General features: G+C 34.7%; 1 protein-coding gene across 2 annotated transcripts in view; it reads left to right on the plus strand.

The window, feature by feature from the left end:
- Window positions 1-16,912, plus strand: part of LOC126976422 (syndecan) — a 319,751-nt gene that overhangs the window by 109,209 nt on the left and 193,630 nt on the right. The gene's annotated exons all lie outside the window — the stretch shown is intronic.

Here is a 16,912-nt window from a genome sequence, read left to right on the forward strand (position 1 = left end):
ACTATAACTATTAGTGAATAATAATAATTGATGCACTACGGTGACTGTACTACCGATTAAAATGTAAGGTAAGACTTTCCAATGAGTATTTTAATTTAAATATTTATCTTTACGTTAACTAAGCAGGTACTTGTTGACACCGCGCGCGTATTCTCTAATCGAATTGTTGGTAATATTTATCTAGAATCTTTAATTTTTTACTTAAAATATATTTGCCATAGAAATAATTCAGTCAATCACATTTCATTACATATGACAATTCATACAATGGGCGCTAATTTAACATTTTTAAGACGAAATGTCTTAGAATATATTCTAAAATGATCGTATTATTATGTCGTCATATCTTCTCTCTTAATTCTTCAATTATCAATCTCTTTAATTCTTCAAATAAAAATCAGGCAATGTTCCTTTACTAAAATATTTGGGAACATATTTGACAATTTTACTATATCAAAAACAAATACCTTTTAGAATTTGTTCATGTACCTTATTTCAGTCTAAATATATGTGCAGGTGAACATGAAAAGTTTCATCCTTAAAATAATTTCCTTGCTTTCCTTTTGATCCTCAGAAGTTTTAAGCTAGTAAATGACTATCTTCTGATAAAATCTGTGCATCTTATGAAAGCTCGATTACTCTACTTTGCGCATGTTCAATTTCGGATGCCTGAATTTATAATGAGCGAGAGTTGACTCGATTCGGTTCTTGTGAGTTATTTAGTGCCCCCTCGCGTGGAGTGGCGGAGTCAACCAACAAATTTACATTTGGGAAGACATTTCAGAAGTGCTTTATTTTAAATAACGTTCCCTACATTATCATGTGGAGGTATAAAAATAAAATACTCACACGCTCTCAAACGAAATTGCTATGTTATAAGTTTGCTTAATTCAAATACAGTATAATTTCACTCTGAAATTCAGCAGGTCTACGACTACTAAAATTTAAATTTTTATTTATATTTGCCGGGACTTTTCAAATCAATTATATACTTCTTCAAATCTTGATAGCATTAACACTATCTTGCCGTTTAATTTTTAATATAACCTAATTTCTTTATGACAGTAAGGGACGAGACGAGCATGACGTGGAGCTGAAGGTTATTGATACGCCCTGCAATGCAGTTCTGGATGATTCTTGAACAACCCATAGATTCTGAGCGGCATTACAATATTGCACTCGTCACCTTGAGACATAAGATGTAATTTCTCATTTGCGCAGTAATTTCACTAGCTACGGCGCCCTTTAGACCGAACACAATAATGCTTACACATTACTGCTTGCTGTTGTGGTACCCATAATTTAGCCGCCATCCTGTGCAAAGGAGCCGCTCACTGGTAGAAACGCCAGTGGTAAAATATTTGTAGTTCACTCAAAATTCAGTCCTGTATAACTTTATGTTCAAAGACAACTCGCTCTGCTAAGGTTGTTTCATTATATGGAACACTCGCAACGATAAACTTTCTCATACGCTCAGTTTACACATTACTCATTCAAGACAGTATCTACATTAAGTTATATCTTACAGCTTAACACCTCGGAAACTGTTAAGCTCCTTTTGCTTAGCTGGCCTAAGTTTTACTGTTCATTTTCATCATATAACGAATAATTTAGTAACGTATTTATAATTATGTTTCTAATTTTATCGTTAAGTTCCATATTGTCAACCTTTCCCTTTTGTTCAAACGGTCTTTTCAATTTGCTCAGTGGACTTTTTTCTTTTATACTTTTTCTATTGAAAACTGGTTTTATTGTTTCATTTCAAACCAATAACATTACCAAAAATTCTACAAATTGTGAAGTCTTTGTAAGTTTTTTTGAAACTTTCAAGTAAGTTGTGATTTTTGAAGCAGCAAATGATAATCGTCTTATTTGTAATCTATATTCAGTTTGGAAGTAGTTTTTACCACCTTCTAATTCAATTTCATTAGTTTACACAACAACATCATTTTAACTGTTAAATTGATTAAAATTGTCTGAAGGCCGCTTTTCCAATAAATCGAAAATATCTAATAATTGAAACCATTTCATAACGGTAAACCGTTAGGTAGCTGTAGAAAGCTTTTATTTTGATACAAAAAATAATTATATGTCTACAGAGTATGAGTAGAAAATTCATTTTCATTTCTATCTATAATAGACATTGAGAAAAAAATCACCAAAGTACCTCTAACTTCTACAGTTGGAGTTGTGTTAATCATTTGAATAGACTAAAATTGACTTTTTGATCTAGACAAAAATTGTATGAAAAATTATTTTTAGTTTTTTTTATGGAATAGGAGGACAAACGATCGTACGGGTCACCTGGTGTTAAGTGATCACCGCCGCCCACATTCTCTTGCAACACCAGAGGCATCACAAGAGCGTTGCCGGCCTTTAAGGAAGGTGTACGCGCTTTTTTTTGAAGGTACCCATGTCGTATCGTCCCGGAAACACCGCACAAGGAAGCTCATTTCACAGCTTCGTAGTACGAGGAAGAAAGCTCCTTGAAAACCGCACTGTGGAGGACCGCCACACATCCAGATGGTGGGGATGATATCCTAACTTGTGGTTTGTCGTGCGAAGGTTTTAAGGTTAGATTTGTTATTTTTGTAAAGAGAATTGTATTATGTTTGTAATAAATTAAAAATGCTTCTAATTATGAATTAAAACTATCGAAATCTTGTGCGAGAGGTAGGTAACCTAGCTCCGCTTAATTTCTCAAGGTCATTGGTTCGGTGCCCAGCCTTAATACTGGTACTTGTATTTAAAAAAATATTATGAAAACTTGCCTTAAAAACCTTTTAAGTAGATAGTTTCAGTTTCTGTTAAACACCCGTGAATGTTAATGTTTGTGTGAGTCTTGTTTTTCTGGAAACAGGAATTTCCCTTGAGAATAACAGGCGAACCTTTCTTCCTTCGCGGGTATATCATCGCATAAAAGAAACTAATATCGTGTCATGCTCAGGCAAGGGTTGAACAAGTTGTTTGCAAGATAAACAGTCGATACTAAATAACCTGTCTAAGCCTACATTCATGAAGGTTTTTACTTGTTTTTCTTTTTAAATTGTCATCTATTACTGAAACACTTTCGGTGTTATAACAAAAAAAATATTTAAACATGGCTTTCACACGTATTTTGTTATACAGTGACCTAACTATAACAACGTCAGTGACTCTAACAATAACGACGTGATAAAATGTAGTTTATCATTTTCTATTACAACAACAGTGTTTAGCCTGTGTTTAACTGAAACGTTGTTAAACACAACATAAACTGAAGTGTACAGGAACAGAACGCAATTTTTGTCAGCTGTCATCTATCTGTCATGATAATATAATCTAAATCTTCGATACGAATATGATCTATTCGTTAGACACACCTTCGACTCGTGTTTAAATATAAGCAATGTCTTAATATGTTAAACGCTGAACAACAGAAAGACACAGATTTGTAATGAACTTATTTTGAAACACTTTTTTCACTTTTTTGTAATAACACAGCTTATTGTTAAAAAAAAATTGGGGTATAAAAATAGATGCAACCGATTCTCAGACCAACCAAATATATCGTACTATAATTATTGTATTCGATTGCCATCTTGCAACCCTATAGCGGATTTGTGGATGGAACAGAATAATATAAAAATCGCGATACAAAAATTGTAGATCGTAGAAGGGCAAAAATTTGAAGTTTTATGTATATTTTAATCTGAATCATAATGAATTAAAAAAAATGTCTAACAAATAAAAAGATCAAATAAAAATTTCATACAAATCGGTTCAGCCGTTTCGGAGGAGTTTAGTAACAACCACCGCGACACGAGAATTTTATATATTAGATGTACAGAATAACGTATGTTGGGTCAGCTAGAATAATATAATAACATAATTAAATAATATATACATCACGTTAGGTGTATATTAGGCGTTTACAATTTAATTACGAAAATACTTAAAAATAAAAACCCAAATTTCAATTATCACGTATTTTTCTAGAGTGCTAAGTATAACATCACTAATTTCAGACTTTACTGTCTACCCTCAAATATATAGGGAGATGTGAAACTTGTATGTGCCTGAGAAAACATTCTAGGAACACATTAAGAGAGTCAAAAATAGATTTCCCTACTTTATATTGTTCAACTGCATCTTCTGATTTTGCAAATAATAAATGTGTGCTGTATTTTCGCAGTTCACAACCTCCATCGTAAACATTGTCTGAGAGAGCTGATATCTTATGCAAAAATCCTCTTAAACATTGAGATAGGGAGATAGCTGTTAGTATAATGAATCTTCATAAAATCTTCTGTATAATGGTAGGTACGTATAATTTAAAGGGTTTTGTATGCAAATTACTAAGGAGCGATGGACCCAAACGGTTTAACTTGATCTATCTAGCTGAGTGCCCGCACGTATTAGAACTGTAGAAATATTTGTCCAATTTTATACTTTAGGCATTAAAAAGGCATTTATTTTCTCAAAATTGATTCTTTTAGATGTAATTTAACTACTAGATAATAGACTAATAACTACTAGATACTACTATCGCTTCGAAAACAAGTGGCGCTCTGAGAGAGAAGAAGCGGCGTAAGAAACTCTCCCAGCATTCTTTTTTTGCGCTCTTTTGAATGAAAATATACAATATTGTACAGTCATTTCTATCGCTATAAAATAATCACAATCTAGTCCCAGGCTGTCCGATCATTTAGATATTCAGCAGTGGAGTAATAGGATTTACGACGGAGCCATTTTTTTATAAAACATTTAAATTTATTTATAGATAATGCCTGAACAGTGACTGGGACTTTATTATACAAGTGTATACATTACCCTTAAAGCTATTATGTATCTTATGATTATGTCAGTATTTTGATAAAAATGAACACTGCGTAGGAACACACCTACTTTTAATAATGACTTCATTACTTGGCGTATTATTTAGATACTTAGATATTGATTGATGTATTTGGTATTGAAAAAAGGATGTATACAATTTCACTGTATTTTTTTGTATGTATACTAGTTCGTGTCTCGGCCGTTTAAGGACTAATTTGGAAAAGTTTATATTAATTTATTTTCATAATTTTTAATGAAAATACTTTTAATATACCATAATATACATACAAAACACACAGCAGTAAGAATAGAATACTAACTTTTAGAAAAGTTGAACTTAATGAAAAAATGTGGCAACTCACTCTTTAAAATTAATATTTACAGTTTCATAATCCTATAAATTATTTAATTTCACGACTAACACAATGAAATATAAAAAAAAACACGAGTTACACAGGTTCAGTAAGACCCCTTGACGCCGCTACCAGAACTCAAGTAATAAGTATTATATAAATACTTATGAAGCTTTTAAAGTCGAAATTTAATTTTAATTTTAATGACTTTACTAATACAAAAAATAAATCTATAAAGGATGAAAAGCAGAGGAATTGCAAAAAGCTATGTTTAAAATTCCAATTAATGTATCTGTCCAATAGAAATATGTACCGTTACTGTTAGAAATTTTCTCCTACGAATCATTAACTCGAAGCTCGACGTAAACATTTTCTATATTTCAATAACTGAGACGTCTTCTTATTACATTTTCATTTAACATCAGACTTGCTTATTTATTATAAACATTTTATACAAATGATTTAAGTTTTCTTTAGTGTTAATTCCGCCAATATTTGTTTTTACACAATTCGACACGTGTTTTGCCTCTACACGAGGCATCCTCAGGACGTGTTGTCTCGCCAAAATTCAGTCTCGTGCCAGATTTTGAGATGCCTCGTGTAGAGGCGAAACACGAGTCGAATTGTTTAAAAACAAATATTGGCGGAATTAACACTAAAGAAAACTTAAATCATTTGTATAATTATGGATTTCCTCAAAGTAACACCTGCTTTAATAAATTTTCATAAACATTTTACATTTATTAGATGTTTAATGAACACTTCAAATGGACCTAAATATTTAACTAGTTTTATTTGCATCATTACTTAAACAGATGCAAAGTATCCTACAATCTTTTCGAAAGGTTTTCTTCTTAGTATTAATAAAGGCATAAAATTGAGGCATTTGTTTTCGCAAAATTGATTCCTTTTAAATTATTTTTGATGTCAGTTCAAACACTAACACCGCTTCGGAAACAAATGGCGCTCTGAGAGAGAAGAAACGGCACAAAAAACTCTACTAACATTCTTTTTTGCGCTCTTTTTAATAAATTGAAATATACAATATTGTACTGTCATTCTTATTGTTATAGAATAATCATAATCTAGTCCTAGGCTGTCCGATCGCTTAGATTTTCAGCTTTGGAGTAGTATTTACGACAAAGCCATTTTTTATATAACATTTAAATTTATTTATTGATAATGCCTGAACAGCGACTGCGACTTTATTATAAAAGTGTATACATTTACCCTTAAAGCTATTCTGTGGTTATTATGTATCTTACTTATGAAGCCTACTAGAAATAGTTACAAGCTTTCCCTTATTTCTAGTGTTAGATATAATAACAAAATCACTATACTGAAAACAGTCATAATATTTATTTCCTTAAATTTTTATTATGCTTAATGTTGATTGCTTAATTTGGATTTTATTCTAAGGACACATTTATACGTTTTATTAACAAAATCAATATAATTACAAAAAAGGATAACTAGGAAGTCAAATAAAAACACCATATTTGAAGTGAAACCGAAAATAGGTGAAGAGGTTAATACTTTAAAAAAATGCTTACCTAAAGAAACATATTATATATAATAAGAATACTAAGTCTTAATCAGTGTCGGTATCTATGAATACAGCTCTTAAATCGTGAACTGTAAAATATATTTCTTTTTACTAACTACCTGCTCTACACTATCTATCTTTCATTCCTGTTGTACATATTGTTCTTTCTTTGCTTCTATTCATTGTTAACTCATTGTTTCTTAGACTCAGTATTAGTATTGTGTCTTAACGTGTTTGTTTTTTTTTTTATGAAAGTAAGGGTCGTGGCGAGCAGGAAGTTCAGCTGTTGGTAATTGATACGCGTTGCCCATTACAATGCAGTGCTGCTCAGGATTCTTGAAATTACCAATAATTCTGAGCGGCACTACAACTGCGCTCGTCACCTTGAGACAAAAGATGTCAAGTCTCATTTGCCCAGTAATTTCACTAGCTACGGCATCCTTCAAACACAGTAATGCTTACTCATAGGCGCCGTTGTGGTACCCATAATCTATCTGGCATCCTGTGCAAAGGAGCCTCCCATTGGTGATAATGGTTATACTTTTACATTCACAGTATATTAGCATACATTATCCAAGTTAAATTTTTCCCAAAATCCCTATTGCCTATTAGGGTGGATACCAACATTGCCTAAGGGGCCCTTTTTATTAATATAAAATAATATTACAATTTGTATTCCGTCACCTACTTCCATCTCATACAATGTCCCAAACCCATTAAAACGATAACGGTGTACTTACAGACCAGTGTGGGGGAGTTGTGATACTCGACAAAATCAATGTCATTGCGTAATTACTAATTAATGAATACATTGTTGTTGAATGAAAACAAAGGCTCATTAGCTCTCGTTCTATTTATCCGTTTTAAGTCGAGGCTTCGTATGTACTTGAGACTATGAAGTAATCCGGTAAATCAAATAAGTAGGTTATTGGTTATACCATATTTATTAGGTATATTTAATACTATATATTTTCTAAACCGCAGTAAACATTATAACCAGAAGAAACATAATCATTGATCAAATTATTTAATTTTATAATATCTTCTAAAATTCCTCAAATTGATTAATTTTATCACAGGAATAGACCTCAATAAATTCCTTTCAATTGATTGCTGCCGTCGAATTCCTCCTTCGCACGACACGCCACAAATTAGGATATCATCCCCACTATCTGGATGTGTGGCGGTCCTCCACAGTGCGGTTTTCAAGGAGCTTTCTTCCACGTACTACAAAGCTGTGGAATGAGCTTCCTTGTGCGGTGTTTCCGCGACGATACGACTTGGGTACTTTATAAAAAGTGCATACACCTTCCTAAAAGGCCGGCAATGCTCCTGTGATTCCTCTGTGTGTTGCAACAGAATGTGGGCGGCGTTGATCACTTAATACCAGCCGACCCGTTCGCTTGTTTGTCCTCCTTTTTCCAAAACAAAAAAAAGGTAGCTGTAGAGACCCCAATCGTTGAATAATTTGAGAACTGCTCCGAAACAATGTATAAAAAATATTTTCCAAATGTAATCCAAAGGGACTCTTACATAGGAGGCACGGCAAACTTTTGGGATCGGACGACAGACGTGTGCCGGATTGCGGAGGGTGTGGTGAGAAGTTGGCACCCGCAAGCTGTGGGCTACAACACTCTAGTTTTGGCAAATCATCAAAACTTATCACTATTTTATCGAGCCGTGCTTGTTTCGTACAAGCTTCATACATGTAATGCATATACCGTGCAAAATTGAATGTAATAAAATAATCAGCTCTAGATTTACACACATAAATCACAATTTGATACAAATTTAAATAAGAGAGAAGAATAACGATAATAATAATATTGACACACTTTTTACAGAAATTATCTTGCCCCAAATTAACAATTATATAGCCTGTGTTGCAAGACAACGATATATTTAATACAATATACTTACTTAAACATACATAAATACATTTAAACATCCATGACTCGGAAACAAAAACATCCATATTCATCATAATATAAATGATTGCACCTACCGGGATTCGAACCCGGGACCTCTAGCTTAGTAGGTAGGATCGCTAACCACTCGGCTATACAAGTCGTCTACTATAACGGAGATACAGCAAGGTAGAAATGGAAAGCGAATATATCGTTACTGTAACCGATTTTCATTGACGAGTCGTAAGTCCACACTTGACAATAGCTCCTTAATATTTTGAATATTAAACCACTAGTTAACGCACACATCCAAACAACTTTTATTTTTAAGTGATATCTCGATCCCCCGCCTCTCGGGTTCCGTCCGTGTGCTCTTACCAACTTAGCCAACCGTCCCAGTGATGCATCGAACGTAATTTTGTTATGTTGTATGGAATGATATGTTTACTATGTAATTGTTGTATTTAAAGTCTCCCCCACACAGGCTACTCGATAGGTCGATAATATTGCATGCGTTGTGGAGATATCTGTTTTCAGTATATTTTGTATTAGGATGGCCATAGAGTCACACACTGCTGCGATAATAACGCAGTAATTGAAGTAGGACATTGCGTTTCTCCAAGCAGATCGTCGGTCTATTTTTGTGGGGGCCAGCACTACGTCTTCCGCTACGTGTTTGCTATTTGAGGACCATACTGCCCCAACGGCCATCTGTCCGTCGAACTATGTCACCTGCCTACTGCCACTTCAGTTTCGCAATAATTTGGGCTGTGTCGGTGACTTTGGTTCTCCTACGGATCTCTTATTATTGATTCACTTATCTCATTGAAATTGTTTCAGTCACCGCGCCGGCTTTTCACATAAATTGTGTCGACATGTCAACAAGATATTCGCAGTCGTTTCGAACATCTGACAACCGCAGGCAATGGAAAGTATCAACTTTCAACTCTCAATCAAATCCATTCGGCGACATCAATATTCTCCGCAACCCCATTTTGTGCTTTTTATTACAAAAGATTTTATATTATTTTGTTACTGTATATTTTACAGTAAAGTACAGGACAGTATGAATTTTTAATGAGTTTTAAGTGACGATACAAGCATACGTTCACCTGATAAGAAATAAATACAAGATTCCGGATTTAACCCACAAATCTGAGCATCATCGCACTTTGAGACATAAGATATTGAGACTCATTAGCCTAGTTATTTCAAGCTACGGCTCGCTTTAAACCTCGAAACCAGCGGCCGAATTCCACCACCATTACATCAAAATGCTAAATACCGCCCGCATCACGTTGACGTCAGCATTCCAAAACCGTGCCTTTTGCAAGTAATTTCTTGCCTCGCACAACCGCTTTGTGAAATCAATTACCGGCTACTGTTTTCCCAAATCTATACGACTTAAGGAGCATACTCCCGTACCATACCACCTTAAAGGCCGGCAACGCATCTCTTCACAACTGTGGTTGCGGATGTCTTTGGGTGGTTCCCTCACCAATCCCCATCACGTGAGCCTCTTGCCCGTTTGCCCCCTCTAATATGAAAAGAAACCACAATAATGCTTGCGCTCTACCGCATTCATGGATCAAAATAGCATCACTGTGATAAAAGTTCTAGTTAAATTAAAATTGTTATTTCAATTCGTAATTTATTTCTTTGGTCACTTCTTTTAATATTTTTATACAAGAGATTCATATATAAAGTATTTGATACTAATTATTAATCGTGTAGGTTATCACCTCGATATTTAAGAAATATATTCCGCTTCTATAGTCTAGTTAATATGTTACTCGGAACCTTGTGAACTGTCAAGATCGTCAAATCCTATATCTTATCTATATATATAAAAATGAATTGCTGTTCGTTAGTCTCGCTAAAACTCGAGAACGGCTGGACCGATTTGGCAAATTTAGGTCTTGAATTATTTGTGGAAGTCCAGAGAAGGTTTAAAGGTGAATAAATAGGAAAATGCTGCTAAATTGCTGGTAAGCTATACGTCCTCCTAACGACAGACAGCGTGTACGGATATTATCCGTACACGCTGTCTGTCGGTACGGAACAACAAAAACTTTATTGGGACAGAAAAGTCAACGATAGTTACGATTTTTATCTCAAGTAGGCCACAACTGCAGATAGACCGAATATTGGGAACCGTTAGTAACCGAGTATCCATCCCTACACTGTGGTAAAACAAAGGTTGTCTTTAATGTTAACTCATATCTTGATTCTAGTCTAATCAAACTAATCTCTTAGTAAATATTAAATTAACCTAAGTTATTACATAATAATACAATGGTCTAGGCGGTGTTGTAATAAAGTTAACACTTTTAATTAATTTTATATTTTGCAGCTTACTTATGATTGTTCATTCCACTGTATGAAAGCTTAGCAATATTTCGAATATGTACATAATGTATGTAGTTTAATTTCAATGCGTTGGCGCTGTGTTGTCAGCTGCCTTTGCTGTCAAATTTCATGATTGATTTCATATATTATATGCCGGTTTAAAATGTCCACCGGACTGCAATTGTGCTATCCCACGTATAATTGCTATCGATTTATCTTTTCCATTGGAACATTTCCTTTTCTCTAGTTAGTATTTAGATATTTCAATGACTACTTTGTGATTGTGTTCATCTGTATTGGTGCAATATTTCAAAGCTTCTACTGTTTTAGTAATTTGTGAGTTTGTAGGGAATAATCTCTGGATCTACTGAACCTATTTTGGAATTACCAATCGAAAGCCACGATCTTTGTGCATGTCATAAACTATATGTTAACCCGACAAATGAAAAGACTTTTTACACGCTTTTTATTCTGACTTATTTGGGAGAGATTTTGACCAACTTTAAATGGCCAGATTTCGTAGACTTATTAAGGACCGATGGCAATACATTAATTTGATAAACTTATTCCATTTTTGCAAAATAAGATTTTTGTTAATTTATATATTTCTCATCTATAAGGCAGGAATTGATGTAAATTTTAAATTTCAACCATTATCTTTAACCGATTTATCTAATATTAAGAAATTTTCGAATATTAAGGAGAACTTTTAATTTAAGAATACAAATTATAGTATAAAAAACACGCTTTTATAAATAAACCAAACTAAAAAGTAGGAAATATTTTCTATTTTTTAGTACGGTTTTCTTAAAAAGCGTCTTTTTTAGTTTTTTTTTTAAACTACTATTTATTCATGATAGTAGGATTGGCAAAGTAAGTCGGAGAAGAAACGGTCGAATGAAAACGTTTCTTGCGAACGTTGCCTTAACGATGAGAGATATGTGATGATTGTTTTGTATATATGCGTGTGATTTGAACACCAACTTATAAGGTTACACTGGAAAATACGGATGAAGTCGCAGGTAACAGCTAGTTATATAATATATACCTAGGTCAAACGGGGCCGTGCTATTGTTAAAATTTGGCAGCATTGAAATGTCAACTAATATAGTCACATTGGTACGTGCGACCAAACCGTAACCCCGTAACGGGTTAAATTTCATAAATAATAATAATTTGACATTGTGTAGATCCTCTGTACACGCCTCTCGCTCATTAATATTGAATAGCACATCCATCTAGTTCAGGCAAAAAGCTGCACGACTAGCCCTATTTACCTTAACCGTTTATAGAAGGCCGGATGGCATTTCTCCAATAGTGCTACGAACTGGGGCCCTTTGAATGGTTTCCTGTGTCTGTTGCTTTGTCTTAGCACTTTGGGATACATCTGAACTCCTAGACACTTTTTTCCTATTTACTAATTAAAATTTACTATTTACCAGTGGGAGGATCCTATGCACAGGATGTCGGATAGATTATGAGTATCACAACGGCGCCTTTTACTGCCGTGAAGCATTAATGTGCAATCAAGACTATGATCAATGTTAATCTTTTTTTTTTTAAATATGTGATTGATACGTCAGAAATTAAAATTTAATATTTCTATATCTCTTGACTCTGTTTCATTTAATTTTACTTGAACTGATTTCTTTTGAAAATTTATCGTGTATTTTATATATAAGGTTCTGTCCGCGACTTTGTACCGCCCACCCTGTTTTAATATTTTGTGATAAAATGTACCCTATACCTTTTTTGTATCCCTGACAAAATGTTTGGAAATTTTTATGATTATTGATTACATAGTCAAAGCTTAGATCATTTATCCGTCTAGACTTTAGATAGACTATGACAGCTGCGAAAACGTTGTAAAAAAAAATAAGTTTAGAGTCATCCTCTATTTTAAGCAATGCACGCACACTAACACAAAGTGTCATACAAACCGCGAGTGTAAGACGCAGCTTGTCACACACACTAAAGATTTAAACCTGGCCTGTTTATATCGGTTGTCTAACAGCAAGAGACTCCATCTGCCTACGTATAAATTATCTAAACAAACTTACTTTCTTATGCTTATATTATACGTCGAAATCTACTTAATATACCTACATCATTCGAAATACTGTGTTTTCATAAGTACAAAAACCGTCTTGTAATAATACTTTTATTCTATGAAGTTATCAACAAACAAAAGGTGCAGTGAAACTTGGTCTATCATTCATAAAGTTATGCTTTTATGATGATAAAGTATATCTCTAAATCTAGTTGCGGAAGATGTGGGGGGGGGGGGGGGGGGGGGGAAATCTATCTATTATAATATTGTTTGCGGCGAGCACAAATGAATGGCGCTAACATTTAGCGTTTGTGTTTAGGGAAATTATTTGAGATATATAAAATTCTCTTCTCATGTCGCGGTGTTTGTAGTTAATCTCCTTCGAAACGTTTTGACCGATTCTCATGAAATTTTGAGTGCATATTGGGTAGGTCTGAGAATCGGACAACATCTATTTTTCATCCCCCTAAATGTTAAGGGTGGTCCATGCCAATTTTTTTTTGTTAATTTTATTGACATTTTTTTTTAAATTTGTTTGATTATGAGTCAGCATAAAAAAATACATACAACTTCAAATTTTCACCCATCTACGATCAACAGTTAGTTTTGTATCGCGATTTTAATATCGGCAATACAACGTTTGCTGGGTCAGCTAGTCTTATATATAAAATTCTCGTGTTCCGGTGTTTGTCACCAAACTCCTCCGAAACAGCCAAACCATTTTATTTGAAAATTTGTGTGTATGTCGGGTAGGTCTGAGAATTGGCCAAAACCAATATTTCATACCCCTAAATGAGAAATATATTATAGAGAAAATAAACAATATTTTTAATACATTTGATCAAAATCTATCCATGTGTTTAGCGTGTGCATACTATTTTCCGCAGATCACAAGCTTTTTGGTTTAATTGAATTTGTGTCTGTGTTTTTTAACGATTCCTCAATAATTGTTCAAATTGTAATTATTACTTTTGCAAGGATTAAACTGTTTTGCATTGATTTTCTATCGCTTGTTTTAAAATTACTTCGATGCATTTGAGGAAATACACACATTTCGCTATGACTCAATTTTCAAGTGTGATCAACAACCGTTATGTAAAACCACTAATCGAAGAGTTCCGTCTTCTCCAATGACAATTTTATTTATCCCATTTTCAGCCAGTAAATGAGTTCTTCTGAGTATACAAATGATTTAAGTTTTCTTTAGTGTTAATTCCGCCAATATTTGTTTTTAAACAATTCGACACGTGTCTCGCCAAAATCTGGCACGAGACTCGTGCGACGAGACTTAGTCTCGTGCCAGATTTTGGCGAGACAAGACGTCCTGAGGATGCCTCGTGTAGAAGCGAAACACGTGTCGAATTGTTTAAAACAAATATTAGCGGAATTAACCCTAAAGAAAACTTAAATCATTTGTATAATTATGGATTTCCGCAAAGTAACGCCTACTTCAATAAATTTTCTTCTGAGGAGTTTTTTATTTTCGGTTCGCTTTTGGCAGGGCTGACGAGTTAAAAACGAGTCTACTCAAGCCAATGGCGAGGTTCTGTAAAAAAAGGGATTTTTTTTATAAAATCGTATAATATCTTAATTTAATTCTATTAAACGTGTTTGGACATTATTTAACAGTTCACGTTCCAGTCGCTTCCAAAAAAGCGTCAGTATTGACCAACGCGAAAATAAGTGAAATATTGCAGGCCAAAATGGACGACGCATGCTATTGGATAGCGGCCAGTGAATAATATATTGTGCCTCCATAAGGCAAGCCCATCTATATTTACTACTCTGTTATATTTTCAATAGTAAAGTGCAAACTGTCCATTGCAAGCGACACTTGTATTCATTTCAAAGCCTTTACCTTTCACATGGCTTTTACAGTATTTACAAAGTTGTCGGAATGATATAATTTCTTTAAAAGGTTAAGTGGTGAATGCTGGAGTGCTCCAAGGCTGTGTGCTATCTCCTACGCTGTTTATTCTGCATATCAATGATATGTTGGACACCTCCAACATTCATTGCTAAGCAGACGACAGCACTGGTGATGCCGTATACATGGGCCATGCAGGTCTCTCTCGGGAAATCGTCGACCAGTGCCGGGAGAAACTTGTGTCTTCTATCGAGTCCTCTCTTGAGAAGGTCGCGGAATGGGGTAAATTGAACCTTGTCCAATTTAACCCCCAGAGTACTCAAGTTTGCGCGTTTACCACTAAAAAACCCCATTTGTCGTATCACCGCTCTTCGACAACACTTCCCTAAAAGCCTCGCCTAGTATCGGAATACTAGGTCTCGAAATCTCGAGCGATTGCCGATTCCGTGGCCATCTGGAGGGCAAAGCCAAATTGGCTTCAAAGAAACTGGGCGTCATTAATAGAGCACGGCAATACTTCAAGCCGGCCCACATTCTAGCGCTGTACAAAGCGCAGGTCCGGCCACAAATGGAGTATTGCTGTCATCTCTGGTCTGGCGCACCCCAGTATCAGCTCGAATTGTCGGGGACCCAGTGCTCTGTGAACAGCTGGATCACTTGGCGTTGCGTAGAGACGTCGCTTCATTGTGTGTCTTCTACCGCATTTATCACGGGGAGTGTTCTGAAGAGCTGTTTAACCTAATTCCTGCCGCCGAATTCCACCTTCGCACGACACGCCACAAGTTAGGATATCATCCCCACCATCTGGATGTGTGGCGGTCCTCCACAGTGCGGTTTACAAGGAGCTTTCTTCCACGTACCACAAAGCCGTGGAATGAACTTCCTTGTGCGGTGTTTCCGGGACGATACGACATGGGTACCTTCACACAAAGCGCGTACACCTTCCTTAAAGGCCGGCAACCCTCCTGTGATTCCTCTGGTGTTGCAAGAGATTGTGGGTAGCGGTGTTCACTTAACAACAGGTGACCCGTACGCTCGTTTGTCCTCCTATTCCATAAAAAAAAAAGTTTTGCAATTTCTTCGGAAATTAGGTCTGATCAGATTAAAATTTTAATAAAAATGTAGGGCAGGTGGCGTATATGCAGAATGATTTCGTTGAAGGCATGATTTTTATATAAAAAACATGCCTGGATGAACAAAATCTTAAGTAGGTATACCCAAGACCCGAGATTTTTTTTACCTTTACAGTTGAATTGTGGCCTGTGTGTAATCAATTCCAATATTTTGATCTTACAGAGATCCGCAGAATGACTTAATGAATTATGCATAGAGAGTCAATTGCGTATTAGGAAATAAAGATAAAAGCCTTTGTATTATTATATTGCAACATACAGAAATTTCGATCAAATTCTCGAAGTTCGCATCAAGAGAATTTATCATAACTTCTTAATGTTACGATTATATTGAGCAACCAACGTTTGCTAAATTCAATGAAATAATAATTTACAATATTATAGGCATAAAAGACATTTAGTTTCTCAAAATTGATTCCTTTAGAATTCTTTTTGATGTCATTTCTAATATACTAGACACTAATTCCGATTCGGAAAGAAATGGCGCTCTGAGAGAGAAGAAGCGGCGCAAGAAACTCTCCTAGCATTAATGTGAAATACAATTTGTATTTATTACGTTCTTACCTGTGAATTGGATAAACCTGGCATGGGAATTTGACAGACACTGAAGTGTGCTATGATACAAGCCTTGGCTTAGTCTAGACAACAGTTTCTTGCAAATTACTTGTGTATTAGAATAATACTCGTGTTGTAATGTACCATTGTGTAATTGTCTCGAGTAAATAGAATCGTCATTATTATAAGATTTTGATAATTTTTACGGGTAAGTTATCGGAGAGAAATATTATTAAACCAAAATTAAAATTATAACGCCTGATAGAAATTTACCGGCGTTATTAATTGTTCACAAAAGCACTTATAATAAGGAGGAGTCACTTTTTATATTTTT

Source organism: Leptidea sinapis, chromosome 40, assembly GCF_905404315.1.
Source record: "Leptidea sinapis chromosome 40, ilLepSina1.1, whole genome shotgun sequence".
Lineage (NCBI taxonomy): Eukaryota > Metazoa > Arthropoda > Insecta > Lepidoptera > Pieridae > Leptidea > Leptidea sinapis.